The sequence below is a fragment of the Lipotes vexillifer genome, unplaced genomic scaffold (genome assembly GCF_000442215.2).
Source record: "Lipotes vexillifer unplaced genomic scaffold, Lipotes_vexillifer_v1.1 scaffold1523, whole genome shotgun sequence".
Lineage (NCBI taxonomy): Eukaryota > Metazoa > Chordata > Mammalia > Artiodactyla > Lipotidae > Lipotes > Lipotes vexillifer.
In genome coordinates, this window is record NW_006799715.1 from 37,726 (window position 1) to 53,643 (window position 15,918).

At 39.4% G+C, this 15,918-nt stretch overlaps 1 pseudogene across 1 annotated transcript; it reads right to left on the bottom strand.

Annotated features, from left to right (window-relative positions):
- Positions 1 to 12,364: 12,364 nt before the first annotated feature.
- LOC103076627 (cytoplasmic dynein 1 light intermediate chain 1 pseudogene) lies at positions 12,365 to 13,439 on the bottom strand (annotated as a pseudogene). The gene has a single exon (XR_014368719.1). The product of XR_014368719.1 is annotated as a cytoplasmic dynein 1 light intermediate chain 1 pseudogene (transcript).
- Between the last annotated feature and the right edge of the window lie 2,479 nt (positions 13,440 to 15,918).

Here is a 15,918-nt window from a genome sequence, read left to right on the forward strand (position 1 = left end):
CTTCCTCTTTCCCTTTAAAACACTCTCTTGTTTGGGTTTATCTTGAAAGCTTATTTGATCATCCACATGGTCTTATGTTTGACAAGCCTTGCCTTATATTCATATAGAAATGCACCTTTCCTAAAGGTAGGGCTGTTGCTTACTCCACAGCCAGTAGGCCTCAAAGCAATCTTTCCCATCCATCATCTTCTGCCAAGAGTTTAGGCAGAATAGCCGCTAACTATGATTCAAAGTCATGAAGGAATCAAGAACTTATTTAATGAATAGAGTGTATCAGCACTCAGCACTCATAGAAATCAGGTCATAAAAGACAGTGTCAGGGAACTACAAAAAAGCACTGGAAGGGTAAAGCTCAGGAAAGCTATAATGCAAAGTTGATTGTTTAATGTCTTACAGACTTACACTATCTTCAAAAGGCCAAATATATCAGGGTTTTACCTGGGGGCTTAGGGAAATAAAGAAACCCTATTCCTATCTCTGAACCTTTATTCCAATAGCTTATAGATTCTGATATTTTCCCCGTTATAGGTCATTGAGTATTGACTTCTGTACCTAGACACCACCACCCCCAATTGGTTGACTATTTATAAGGAAGACAGAGAGGTTTGTTTGATAATTAGCATACCCTGATCTGGCTCCTTTGCTTGCTTTTCCTTGTGGCCATGTCCAATAACCTCCGTGGGGTCTCATTCCCAATCTTTGGTACCCATCTTCCCCATCTGCAAAACAAAGACACTCATTGTTAGGATCATACAGGTGAAAGGTGCTATGTAACTCCCCAGTGCTCTTATATATCCTTCATTGCAGGAATGGAATGCAAAGTTTAACCAGAACAGTATTTCTAAACAAATCAGTGTGCTCCATTCTTTCTTCCATGCTCTCATTGATGATTTGTTCTTGCAGAACTTAGAGTACCTTATTAATGATATTCCATTCATTCCAACAATGTCCTTGGAAAGAGGCGGAATAGAAGTGATTTTCCCCATGGTACAACCTTAAAAATTAAGGACAAAAGAAATGAAGCACCCTCCAAAAGCACATAGCTCTCTGGGACAGAACTCACAGTTGCCATGTCCAGTGCACCGTTAGAGTGACTTGACTTCCCAGTACTGGGATAACCACGGAGCAGCTTAGAACACTGAGAGCAATTGGGGCAGGACCACATTTCAGAAGAGTCTCACTTTGTCCAAAATCTGAAAGTATGCAATTTATACAATTCTTATTTTCTATGTGATAGAAATGTAATATGTGCCTCTTTCCCCTTCTGGCCCCATGTGACACATATTTCACACTGTGTGGCATCAGCCAGTGCCATTATGTCCTCTGGCACCCCTAGAGCCCACTCTCAGGATTGTCTTTGCCAGAGAAAAGAATATGCTTCCTCATGTTTATGCCAAGTTGCACAAAGTGTAGACATTGAGATTAATGAATATTTAAGCACAATCCTAGCAGGTATAAGAATATTGAATATACATTATTGTAATGTGCATCTGAAATTTAATATGGCCCAAATTCATAGGAATGTAACAGTCATGCAAAGCCTATCCCTTTCACCTATCATCACACATATACATCTATACATGTGTGCACACACACAGTGCCCCCAAAGCAGGCTGCCTGGTCATCAGGAGCAAATACTTTAAAGGAATGAGTCTCTGTCCTCTTAGAAAAAAGTCCAACAGTCACTGCAAGTGAATATTCCATTCATACCTTCTAAAACTTCTGCTCCTAGAGTAGCTAAGGTACTCAGTTGGTGCCAAAGACATGTTCTGTGCCTCTATCAGAGTCACAGAAGGCATGTGACAAGATTGTTAGACCTTTCCACAAGTCTCATGTTCTTTGAAAATTCATGAGTTCCATCCAATCAGTAGTAAATAGTTTATGAGGTATGGTACATCTGCATTTCTTTAACCAGAGCTATAATGTACCATATTAAATTGTAGTCTTTTGCATGCAGGTATTATGTAATATAATAATGAACGGATGGCACCTAATGGCATGCAACCCATGACCGTTTACTTCCCGAAAAGGGCTAGGGCTGTGTCCCACACAGTGTTCAAAACTATTAAATGTATTCTTTGTAGCAGCCTCGTATATGGCCATCAGCAGATTGAGTTAGACATGAATGTAATATATCAGGAAATAGATTCTTAGTAGGGAACGGTGTTAAAGGGGAAAAAAAACAGTAAGATAAGATGCATTTAAGGAATAATGGCTGTCATCCTGCTGGCTAAATCAGCAAAGGGATGCAGCAGGAAAGCTTGTACTGGGTCTTGGTAATATATGAAATGCATTGGAGAGCCAGAAAAAGAAAAGCACTGGAGACCTCAGCAGTTAAGCTCAAGTTGCCAATTTGCTACAAATCCTTTTTTCCACCAATCTGCTCAAATTAATTGTATATAATATTCTTAAAACCATGTGTCTTGCTACAAAAATACCCACAAATACTGACCAGCTTTATCTTCCTAAGTTCTTTATTAAAAGCATATGCATAAAATTGTCATTTCTTTTCTATATTATGGAGTTGTTAAGCAATGTTGACAAAGGCTAAAATTTCAGACCACCTTGATGGAAGTTTCTATACTTCTCATTTCATGGGTATAATAGTGGAGTTTATTCACTCCCATGTTGATTTGTATGTGGTATGTAGACTCTTCTGTAACATCTCATCTTCCAAACACCCCCTATTCCTGTGCTCAGTGTTTCTTATGTTCCTACATGGATATTAGTTGGGAAATTAGCAGCAATGGCTTTCAGATAGAATGCTGACTAGTCTAATGTCACTTAAGTTCAGTCTGCTCAGCCTCACACATCTTTTGCCTTTCCCTCTGTTATTGTGATAAGTAAAAAGAAAAAGAAAACTTATATGTCTAAGGGTGATATGAACTCTGGTTTCCTTTTTCTTACAGTGAAGACTATGTTTATTATTCTCCAGGTGCATGTTACCTGAAAAAAAATACAATGATGCTGAGAAAAGATTACAGTGGTCCACTTGCTCCTAAGTTATATCTTACCCTCAGAGAAGCATTTGGAGAGACCCTTATTCAGTAAGCCTCAGATAAGCTTCCCCTCAATAGATGCTTCATTTGCACACAAAAATCATTTTAAGACAGAATTAGCCAACAAGAAGGCAGAAGTCATTGAAAATGCAGACCACTGAAAGCTGAAGTTTGAAACAAAATTGCTGACCATGACTAAATAATAATGGAGAATCACTTTGGAAAGGCCCAACCTGTAGAGGTCAGACTTAACACAAACCAGAAAGAAGTCTTTTATTCTAGTTAAGCTTATTTTAAAAGTACTTACTTAGACTAGGTAGACCTCAGAACATCTCAGTTGAAAAATCCCATTTCATTTATTCCAATGCATCAGCTACAAACAGCTTTAATTTGCATAACAAACACAATGTAAAAAATTCAAATACCAGAAACAAAGGTAGCTGATGATTCTAGATTTTAAAAATGCATAAAAGAGGAGTGCTTTATACAGGAATCTTATTTGAGTAGAGGTTACTAAGGAAATTCAAGGCATAGATGTTTAAAAGGAAGCTTTAATTTATAGATATATGTAAAATGGTTCATACAGGAATGTGTAAAGATATAGACATGTATTTTCTTGATGTTATAAACAACAAAATTTACAAATTAATTTTCTCACCAAATGTAGGGACATTGAAAAATTAGTTTCTTTTTGAATGTTAACATACTCATTCTCACACAGTATCATGTTTCATTGTTTAGACTTTCACAGGGTGGAAAATTTATGATAGTAAAAAGTACATTTTAAGCAAACTTTTATTAAAAGTATTTGAATATGTTTATGGTTTTAAAAGAAATTTTCCTCATAAACCTTAACTGAAGTATTTATATCAACTTTGCAAATTAGCACAATATTAGACCCAGATCCTGACAATGTTGGTGTTGACAAAAAAAAAAAAAAAACACAATGTGAGAGCTGTGAGCTCAGTTTTATTTGGAGCTAAGGACTATAGCCCATGAGACAGCCTCCCAGATAGCTCTGAGGAACTACTCTGAAGAGGTTGGGGTTTGGGGGAGGTCAGTATATGTGTGATTTTGGTGAAGGGGGTATGTGCAATTAAGCACACATCTCAGTAGAAGGTTGCTGCTAGTCACGGGGAGCAGTTGTCTCCATTAATGATTTTAGTGCTTTTCTAGGTATGAGAAGATGCAAGAATTTGGGTTTATAAAACTTCCTACTGAAAATACCTATCTGAAGGCCTGTTCTGCCAGCTTTTCCCAGAGTGCCTCATTCCTGATCTCTACCCTGAACTCATTTCAGGGTGTGTTAAAGGTCAGTGACTACAGTGTCCAGTGACTTAAGCCTTGTAGAGCCAGATGGCAAGCAACATTCTTTAGTTGGCATTGGCAAACTCTAAAATAAATATGGCTGTAGTATATAAGAATTTCAAGAAAAATAAAATGCAGTTCATTGTACAAGGAAAGCAAAAGTTTTGCTATTGGAACATTAAAGAATGTGGGCTACCAATTAGTCAGAAATTGTTATTAAGTTATATTTACCACTCCACTGTCATACCATACATAAATTACCCTGGACAATTAGAAGGCACTTATTAGAGTAATGTAGTTCAGAGGGAACGAGTACAGATGCAAATCTGAAGTGGCTTCTGAATCATAAGTGTGTGTGTGGCAGGGCTACTGGGTACTGAGGGTTGAGGGTTCTGTGAGTTGTAAAAAATTAAGGGGGAATACTGGGGGAAACAAGCCAAGATGGGAAACATTAACATTTTAACCTATTTTCCACTTGATTATGATTTCCCCTAAACTTTGAAACCTTCTATTTTCTACCTACATATTATCAATCTATTAAAACTGTAATTTTGTTGTGGGTAAAATTAACTTACCTCTTGTATGCCTGTACTGATCCAGAGAACTTCAGATTTGCATTTCTATCACTGCCTCTGTCTGATTATTGTAACAAAACCACCTGGAGCTCTATATATAAACATTACTTTTAAATACTTTCACTTATGAACTTGGGAAGTTTTCTACTTTTTACTCACTGGTAGTTTTAGACAAGTTCAGTTCAACCAAAGTCATCAGAAACAACTTTGCACTTATATGACTGTTTTCAAAGGGTGTAGACACTACAATCCTAGTTGATAAATAAAACAATGTATTTTTTATGGAGTTTTTCTAGTGCTACCCAATCCAGCTTTAAATCTACTTCTTTATAATAATTCTCACTGCTATGAGCTATTACCTTTGTGAATACTATTGTCAAGAAATAAAAGAAGGATAGTAGTAAGAGAGGGAGAGAGGGAACTTGAATTCATTTGAGGTTGCCTTAAACTAGGGGCTCTAAATCTTATTTTGGTCATGCACTCCTTTGAGAATCTAAAGAAAGCCATGGACACTCTCCACAGAAAAGTACACGCACACACGAACACACAGAGAATTTTTTAATTTCAGAGGGTTTCCAGATACTCTGAAATATGTTCATATATCTTAGTTAAGAATTCCTACTTTAAATTGTGTCCCATCTTTATAGAATCATCAAATCAAATAAGTGAACCTGTATGTGATACTGTGTTGCATTATCAAACTGGGCTACAGGTTACCAATTAATGCAAAGTCTATGGCTGAGTTTATATTTTCAGAATTTGCTATTTCCATAATCCTCCTCCCTATTACCCAAGGCTTTGGAGCAGTTGGATGAGCAGCAGAATGGCTGTTGCTAAGGATATCAGAGAGATCGGCTATGTACACAGCAGGTACTATATAAAGTCTTCTCTTCAGACAACAGGGGACCAAATGTTTCTCATCAAATTCAAGGAGTTTTAAGATGACAGCTGTTGGAATATTTAGTTCATGTCAGTGTTATTTTTAGTGACACTGACACTGGTGTTTGAATGTCAGAAATGGGCTTTTAAGGAGAATTTTCTGTTATAAGCATTATGCCTTTTTTGTTTTTACTCTCAAACCCCCTGTCATTTATTAGATCTTGCAAATTGCATGCCTAAAGTTTAAATATCTCTTTTAATGTTGTGTGAATATATGCTACATGGCAGTGGTTCTCAAAGTGGAGACCCTCAAGAACTATCCAAAAGGAACACAGGAAACAAGCTCTGAATCTCTGGGCCAGAAACAGTTCATTTTGCCTCCAGCCAGAGTGGGAAAAACTGGTAACTCATGGACCAAGAGCTATAAGTGTTCACAAGGGTATTATGTAGTGAGTAATGGGGAAAATTATGCCTTGACTAAAGGGTGCTCTGGACCTACTGAGGAAAGAACAAGACTTATGAAGATCAAATTGTTCATAAGTAACTTCACTGTGTCTCAGAACAAAACTCAAGAATTACAGGACTTCCCTGGTGGTGCAGTGGTTAAGATTCTGGGCCCAGGTTCAATCACTGGTCTGGGAACTAGATCCCACATGCATGTCACAACTAAGGAGATGGCGAGCCAAAATTAAGGAGCCCGTGAGCTGCAACTAAGGAGCCCGCCTGCTGTAACTAAGGAGCCCACGTGCTGTAACTAAGGAGGTGGTGAGCCACAACTAGGGAGACCTCGAGCTGCAACTAAGGAGCCTGCCTGCCATAACTAAGAAGCTAGCTAGCTACAACTAAGGAGCCCATGGGCCGCAACTAAGGAGCCTGCCTGCCACAACTAAGACCCGATGCAACCAAATTAATTAATTAATTAATTTTTAAAAAAGAATTAACAGTAATGAAAATATCTAATGAACTTCCCTGGTGGTCCAGTGGTTAAGACTCCATGCTTCCAATGCAGGGGGCGCAGGTTCGGTCCCTGGTCAGGAAACTAAGATCCCACATGCTGCATGGCCAAAAGATTAGAAAAAGAAACAGAAAAGAACATATCTAGCACCCAACATGAAAAAATTCACAGTATCTGGCACTTAATACATAATTACCAGCCATTCAAATGAGCAGTAAAATAAAACGAATAAAGGAAAGAAAAATTAATTGTAAAAATAGACCCAGAAGTGAGATAATAGAAATTATAAAAAACACATGTTAAAACAGTTATTATAATTATATTCCATATGTTCAAAAAGGTAGAAGAAAACATAAGCGTGTTAAGAAGAAACATGAAAAATATAAAAATTGAACTTCTATAGTTAAAAAAATGACAAAGATGAAAAATGTGCTCTATGCTATTAACAGATCATCAGAAACAGAAGAAAAATGATTTGTGAACTTGATTGCATAGCAAGTTGTTTAGAAATTATCTAAAATTAAACAGAAGAAAAAAGACTGAAATAAAAAGAACATACAATCCTTGAGCTGTGGGACAACTCCAAGCTGCTTAATATAAAAGTAATTGTTTGTTCTAAGGGGAGGATGCAGAGAAATACTTTGAAGAAATAATGGCCAAAGGAGATAAATTCCAGAATAGTGGTGTGAAAACCTCCACAGACACTTTCCCCATCAAAAATTACTTTTAAAACAGGCATTTTAAGGGCTTCCCTGGTGGTTCAGTGGTTGAGAGTCCACCTGCCGATGCAGGGGACATGGGTTCGTGCCCGAGTCCAGGAAGATCCCACATGCTGCGGAGCAGCTGGGCCCGTGAGCCATGGCCGCTGGGCCTGCGCATCCGGAGCCTGTGCTCCGCAATGGTGAGAGGCCCGCGAACCACAAAAACACAAAAAAAGAAACAGGCATTTTAAGTCTCTGGGATTCTCCTAAGAGCATATAGCAAATGAAGAAACAGTGATGTAAGAAAATCTACTACATTTCACTACTAACAGCAACTTTATGGCATTTGAAATACAACCTGCTCCCTGCATTTGCCCCCCTCACTGGCTCAGCATGTTGCAAGCTCTACCCCAAGCAGGTGCAGCCTACCTCTCCCCACAAGTTACGAGTGAAGGCTACGGATTTTGCCCTGGAGTGGCAGACCACCCTCATCCCACCCTCCAGTTCCATGTGGCAGAAACTCTATCCTAGGCAAGAGTGGTTGATAACTTTGGGACTCTTCATCCACGAGCCCACAATTGTGGGACAGAAGTTCCACCCCAGGCAAGGCAGACTGAGAATACCAATGTCTGATCATCCTCACACAAGCTTGCTCATGCAGCAAGGAGAGGCAGCCAAGGAGAGAACTCCAGGAAAGGTAAGACAAGAAGGCCAGAGGTTACTACCCCCAACCAGTGTCCTGCTCATAAATCAGAAGTTTCACTCTGAGAGAAGTGGGCCACTTTTCCTGCCAGCTGTTCTGGGGCAGCGGTGTAGAGATTTTGCCCAAGGATGAGAGGCAGGAAATAAGAACAGATAGCTCAATGCTCTCCCCAAGATAATAGAATTTATTTGGAATACAATGTAGGGTAATTCAAGCTTAATGGTGCTCTTAAAAGCAATGGAGATTTTAGTAGTAAGCAATGAAGAGGATGCAATAGCTCCATTAGAGAAATAAGATAAGCCATAGACCAGCTAGATGTTTAACAGGGAGAATCATGGAAAGAGACAACTGGAGGGGAGAAGATTTTGCCACCCCAAAATATGACTCTTTGGCATATTGACTATCTTAAGCTGGTTATTAAAAAAAAATAGACATAAGAGAAGCTCTGAAAACTGAGTAGAATGTATCCTTTTGTAAGAAACATTTACATTTATAAGGGAAATCTCTATTTGTAAACATGTCTCCCTTTCTGTACCAGGAAGAGAAGGAGGATTCTAAATCTCTAAAAACTCTTATCAGTGGAGAGGCAATGACTTCAATCTGTATAACTACTATGCTTTTCCTGTTAACTTCCCATAAGTGATTCCCCACCCCCAACATCTTTTGTCTTTAGCTGAAGATAGTACTTAAGGTGACAACTTAACCCATTTCAGAGAGTTACTCAGTTTTCCTGGGTATCTCCCATGTATGCAGGAAGTATACATGTTATTAAACTTTTGTTGTTTTTCTCATTAACCTGTTATATCAATTTTATTAGACCAGCCAAATAACCTAGAAGGGGGAAAGGAAAAATTTTCCACCCCTACACAGCAAACAAGAGCCCTCCTGTAGTAGGAACAAACTTCAAAAACTGGTTTCAAAGACTACTGCTGCAAAAATGCCCAAAGTCAATTGGATCAGACTGTACAGCAATTTATGACCCAGGTCACTGTTTTAATAAATAGAGCAATCACCCAGCAATTAGTAGATGCAAATAGCTGGATATTATACTAACAGAGGCAGACAGCTTAACATATATAAGGGAAATACACAGTAATAAAGAGGCCTGCTAAAATTATGTCAACCCATGGGGACTGTATGCATGTCCAAGGCTGCAGCTCTGAAGAGTGACATCAGATACTTCACATTGCAGCAGAAATAGACTTCATTTAAATAGTACGGCTAAGTCTCTAAACCAGAAAACAAGCCAAAAAAAGCCCCAAAGGCAGAGTGATCAGTACCCCTGAGTTACTACAATGTAGTATCAGAAATGTCCAATTTCCAATAACGTTATAGAACATGCATAGAAAAATGAAAGTATGATCAATATATGGGGAAAAATTCAGGTAACACAAACTGCCTTTGAGAGAGACCACATGTTGGACTTAGCAGGCAAAGAGTTCAAAGAAGCTGTAATAAATATGCTCAAAAAACTAAAGGAAACCATGATCAAAGCAATAAAAGTACAATGATACTTTTTTTCAAATAGAATCAATAGACAAAAATTTACCAAAAAAAAAAAAAACCCCAACAACAGGAAATTCTGGAGTTCAAAACTAAAATTATTTATTTATTTATTTTTAAACATCTTTATTGGGGTATAATTGCTTTACAATGGTGTGTTAGTTTCTGCTTTAAAACAAAGTGAATCAGCTATACATATACATATATCCCCATATCTCCTCCCTCCTGCATCTCCCTCCCACCCCTCTAGGTGGTCACAAAGCACCGAGCTGATCTCCCTGTGTGTGCTATGCAGCTGCTTCCCACTATCTATTTTACATTTGGTAGTATCTATTAGTCCATGCCACTCTCTCACTTCGTCCCAGCTTACCCTTCCCCCTCCCCGTGTCCTCAAGTCCATTCTCTACATCTGAGGCTTTATTCCTGTCTTGCCCCTAGGTTCTTCCTGTATATATGTGCCACATCTTTGTTATCCATTCATCCGACGACGGGCACTTAGGTTGTTTCCATCTCCGGGCTATTGTAAATAGAGCTGCAATGAACATTTTGGTACATGACTCTTTCTGAATTCTGGTTTCCTCAGGGTATATACCTAGTAGTGGGATTGCTGGGTCATATGGTAGCTCTATTTGTAGTTTTTTAAGGAACCTCCATACTGTTCTCCATAGTGGCTGAACCAATTCACATTCCCACCAGCAGTGCAAGAGTGTTCCCTTTTCTCCACACCCTCTCCAGCATTTATTGTTTCTAGATTTTTTGATGATGGCCATTCTGACTGGTGTGAGATGATATCTCATTGTAGTTTTGATTTGCATTTCTCTAATGATTAATGATGTTGAGCATTCTTTCATGTGTTTGTTGGCAGTCTGTATATCTTCTTTGGAGAAATGTCTATTTAGGTCTTCTGCCCATTTTTGGATTGGGTTGTTTATTTTTTTGTTATTGAGCTGCATGAGCTGCCTGTAAATTTTAGAGATTAATCCTTTGTCAGTTGATTCATTTGCAAATATTTTCTCCCATTCTGAGGGCTGTCTTTTGGTCTTGTTTATGGTTTCCTTTGCTGTGCAAAAGCTTTGAAGTTTCATTAGGTCCCATTTGTTTATTTTTGTTTTTATCTCCATTACTCTAGGAGATGGGTCAAGAAGGATCTTGCTGTGATTTATGTCATAGAGTGTTCTGCCTATGTTTTCCTCTAAGAGTTTGATAGTTTCTGGCCTTACATTTAGGTCTTTAATCCATTTTGAGCTTATTTTTGTGTATGGTGTTAGGGAGTGATCTAATCTCATACTTTTACATGTACCTGTCCAGTTTTCCCAGCACCACTTATTGAAGAGGCTGTCCTTTCTCCACTGTACATTCCTGCCACCTTTATCAAAGATAAGGTGACCATATGTGCATGGGTTTATCTCTGGGCTTTCTATCCTATTCCATTGATCTATCTTTCTGTTTTTGTGCCAGTACCATACTGTCTTGATTACTGTAGCTTTGTAGTATAGTCTGAAGTCAGGCAGCCTGATTCCTCCAGCTCCATTTTTTGTTCTCAAGATTGCTTTGGCTATTCGGGGTCTTTTGTGTTTCCATACAAATTGTGAAATTTTTTGTTCTAGTTCTGTGAAAAATGCCAGTGGTAGTTTGATAGGGATTGCATTGAATCTGTAGAAGGCTTTCGATAGTAGAGTCATTTTCACAATGTTGATTCTTCCAAACCAAGAACATGGTATATCTCTCCATCTGTTTGTATCATCTTTAATTTCTTTCATCAGTGTCTTATAATTTTCTGCATACAGGTCTTTTGTCTCCTTAGGTAGGTTTATTCCTAGATATTTTATTCTTTTTGTTGCAATGGTAAATGGGAGTGTTTTCTTGATTTCACTTTCAGATTTTTCATCATTAGTATATAGGAATGCCAGAGATTTCTGTGCATTAATTTTGTATCCTGCTACTTTACCAAATTCATTGATTAGCTCTAGTAGTTTTCTGGTAGCATCTTTAGGATTCTCTATGTATAGTATCATGTCATCTGCAAACAGTGACAGCTTTACTTCTTCTTTTCCGATTTGGATTCCTTTTATTTCCTTTTCTTCTCTGATTGCTGTGGCTAAAACTTCCAAAACTATGTTGAATAAGAGTGGTGAGAGTGGGCAACCTTGTCTTGTTCCTGACCTTAGTGGAAATGCTTTCAGTTTTTCGCCATTGAGGATGATGTTGGCTGTGGGCTTGTCATATACGGCCTTTATTATATTGAGGAAAGTTCCCTCTACACCTACTTTCTGCAGGGTTTTTATCATAAATGGGTGTTGAATTTTGTCAAAAGCTTTCTCTGCATCTATTGAGATGATCATATGGTTTTTCTCCTTCAATTTGTTAATATGGTTAATCACATTGATAGATTTGCATATATTGAGGAATCCTTGCATTCCTGGAATAAACCCCACTTGATCATGGTGTATGATGCTTTTAATGTGCTGTTGGATTCTGTTTGCTAGTATTTTGTTGAGGATTTTTGCATCTATGTTCATCAGTGATATTGGCCTGTAGTTTTCTTTCTTTGTGACATCCTTGTCTGGTTTTGGTATCAAGGTGATGGTGGCCTTGTAGAATGAGTTTGGGAGTGTTCCTCCCTCTGCTATATTTTGGAAGAGTTTGAGAAGGATAGGTGTTAGCTCTTCTGTAAATTTTTGATAGAATTCGCCTGTGAAGCCATCTGGTCCTGGGTTTTTGTTTGTTGGAAGATTTTCTTCAAAATTATCTTCTGCTTTTAACATTTGAAAATTTTCATGTAATATTCCTATCTTCTTATCATTATCCCACCCTGCTGGAATAAATACTGCATCTTTTTCCACAACAGTAGCAGGAATCTTATAGGGAAATCCATAGAGTTCCTGAACTATGTATTTATATACTAAATCTATATTTTTGTTTTCTTTTACTGAAGTGTAAATAAGTGCTGCACCATACTGTAAACAAAACTTCTGGATATGAGACTGAATAAAATCCAAATGCTCATCTCTGTAATCATGTTCTTTCTCCAACACACTAATGGCATCACACTTTGTGCAAACTACTAGTACTGGAATGCCCAAGTTCTGTGTAAGTGTATTTGCACCCAGAGGTAAAACCACACTGTCATCTTTGTCTTCCTGTGATGCGGTAGTTCTTCTCTGAGGAGAAGCTGGGAAATCTTCTCCTGGCTCTATGTATTCTTGAAAGTCTCTAATCAACTTTTGTTCCATTTCTTTCATTTCTTCAGGAGGAATTTTCAATTTGTCAGTATGTTCTCTAACAACACTTGCCCATTTCTGTACGGAATCCAGAGCAGTCCAAGGCTTTGACATATCAACAACCAACGTAACTAGAGTGTCCTTCAGAGAAATGGCATCCAGTGAAAATTTAAGGAGGCCTTTGTGATACGGGTCTCCATCCAAGATCCATACATTGCATCTTGTTTGATCATCCCTGTCTTCATCATGAACATTTAAGTACAAATATTCCAATCCTCTTCCTTTCTTGTACTCCTCTATTCCCTGAATTTTTCTTATTAAGCTTGTTTTTCCAGCTCCATCTTCACCCAGCAGCATGTTCTTCCCCGCGGGGAGCTTGGAGCGCGAGCAGGTGGAGACCTCGCTGAGGATGCAGGACCAAAGTTTCTGCCCATCCTCATCGTCCCCTGCCACGGCGCCGCCGTTGCCCGAGGTTAGCTCATTGGCCAAGGGACCGCCCGTGTAAGTTGAGGTTAATCCCACCGGAGAGGAACCGAAAGAGCCGACTCGCCCCACAGCCACCATCTTAGTCGGGAACACACCAGTCCCAGCAAAGCTGAATCTAAAATAATTTAAATGAAAAATTTACTGAGGTGCTCAACAGTAGATTTAAGCTGGAAGATGAAAGAATCAGCAAACTTAAAGACACATGATGGAAATTATGTAATCCAAAGAATAGAGAGGGAAAAGGATGAAGAAAAGTTAGTAGAGTCAAATAAATGTAGGGCATCTTTTAATAAACCAACATATATGTAATGGAAGTACCACAAGGAGAAAAGAGAGGGAAAGGAGCACAAAAATTATCCAAAGAAATAAGGGCTGAAAACTTCCCAAATTTAATGTAAAACATTAAGCTATATATCCAAGAGCTCAATGAACTCAAATAGGATAAATTTAAAGAGAGCCACACCCAGACAGTTTAAAGTAAAAAAATGTTGAAACCCAAAGACAAATAGAAAATCTAGAGAACAGCAAGAGAAAAATGACTCATCATGTACAAGACAATCTCAATAAGAGTAACAGTTTATTTCTCACTAGAAACCATGTAGGCCAGAAGATATAAAAGTGATATATGGGGCTTCCCTGGTGGTGCAGTGGTTGGGAGTCCACCTGCAGATGCAGGGGACACAGGTTCGTGTCCCAGTCTGGGAGGATCCCACATGCTGCAGAGTGGCTGGGCCCGTGAGCCATGGCTGCTGAGCCTGTGTGTCTGGAGCCTGTGCTCCACAACAGGAGAGGCCGCAACAGTGAGAGGCCGATGTACCACAAAAAACAAAAATGACATATGCAAAAGGCTGAAAGAAAAGAAAACTATCAATGAAGGATTTTACAACCAGCAAAACTATCTTTCAAAATTAAAAGAGTTGCATCAACAAAATGGCTGACCAGGCAACTCTAAGCTCCTGTCCTCTCACAGAAATATTTTCTTTTCTTGGCCACACTGCATGGCATGTGGAATCCTAGTTCCCTGACCAGGGATTGAACCTGCACCCCCTGCAGTGGAAGCCACCACTGGACCTCCGGGAAGTCCCTCACAGAAATATTAAAAAATAAAAAATAGCAGAAACACCCAGCTTTGTCAGAAATCTGGAAAACAGTCAACTATTTACAGCAACCAAGTGAACATTGAATCAGGAAAAAGAAAATTTGAAAATGATAGGAAAACTTTCTGGCATTTTTACTTGCCCTTGTCATACCCACTCCTTGATGCAGTGGCAGTCTTGAAGTGGTGGCAGACCATGTTCCCCCCGGTGAGACTTTGCTCTCTAGTTCCAGTTGGACCAGAGCAGAACTTACTCTGATGGGGCCTGTGTATGTCTGTTCTAACCTGTCTGGGAGCAACTTGAAGGACTGATGCAAGACACCAATCTTTAGTTTCTAAACTTGGAACTCAGGATGGAATAGCTGTGGGCATTGCTGGAAAATACTGCAAGGAGCAGTAAAACCCTACAGATGCCTGGGGCAAAAGATATGGCTAAGACAATACACTACTTAAAGTTTGAGAGGAAAAGCTGAGGGAGATTGTTTGGAAAATTAGGAAGCACCCTAAAGCACCCATGGATGCAGGTGAATTTAGATACCCACGTCCATGTCCAGGGCAAGAGAGAAGTTCTCAGCTTTCTTCTTGGGCTTATCCTTAGGCTCAGTGCAAGCCTGTTAAAGGAGTGCCCCAGCACAGAGCTGACCTGCAAAAACTGGAAAAGGTGTTTGGTTGGAGAGGTTGATTTTATTTCTCTTTTATGTTTCTTTTGTTATACCTTGTTTTGTCTTTATCTCCTCGCATTCAAGAAAATCTCTGTCAAAACATAAGCTGAACATGAGCAAAAGGAACAGAGACTTCAGTGACTACAACTAAAAGGAACATGGTGTACTCAAAATAGTTTGTAAAAGTCACTAAAAATATAAAGTTATTTAAAATTAAAATATTACAGTGTAAAATATCCACTTAAAAATAATCAGGGGGGACGAGGGGAAGATGGCAGAGATTAAGACATGGAGGTCACCTTCCTCCTCAGAGATACACCAGAAATACATCTACACGTGGAACAACTCGTAGAGAACACCTACTGAATGCTGGCAGAAGACCTCAGACCTCCCAAAAGGCAAGAAATTCCTCATGTACCTGGGTAGGGCAAAAGAAAAAAGAATAAACAGAGACAAAAGGATAGGGACGGGACCTGCACAAATGGGAGGGAGCTGTGAAGGAGGGAAGGTTTCCACACACTAGGAAGCCCCTTCGCAGGTGGAGACTGCAGGTGGCGGAGGGGGAAAGCTTCGGAGCCGCGGAGGAGAGCACAGCAACAGGGGTGTGGAGGGCAAAGTGGAGAGATTCCCGCACACAGGATCAGTGCCGACCAGCACTCACCAGCCCAAGAGGCTTGTGTGCTCACACGCTGGGGCAGGGAGGTCGGCTGGGAGCTGAGGCTCTGTCTTCGGTCAGAGCGCAGGGAGAGGAGTGGGGTCGGCGACGTGAACACAGCCTGCAGGGGGTTAGTGCACCACGGCTAGCTGGGAGGGAGTCCAGAGAAAAGTCT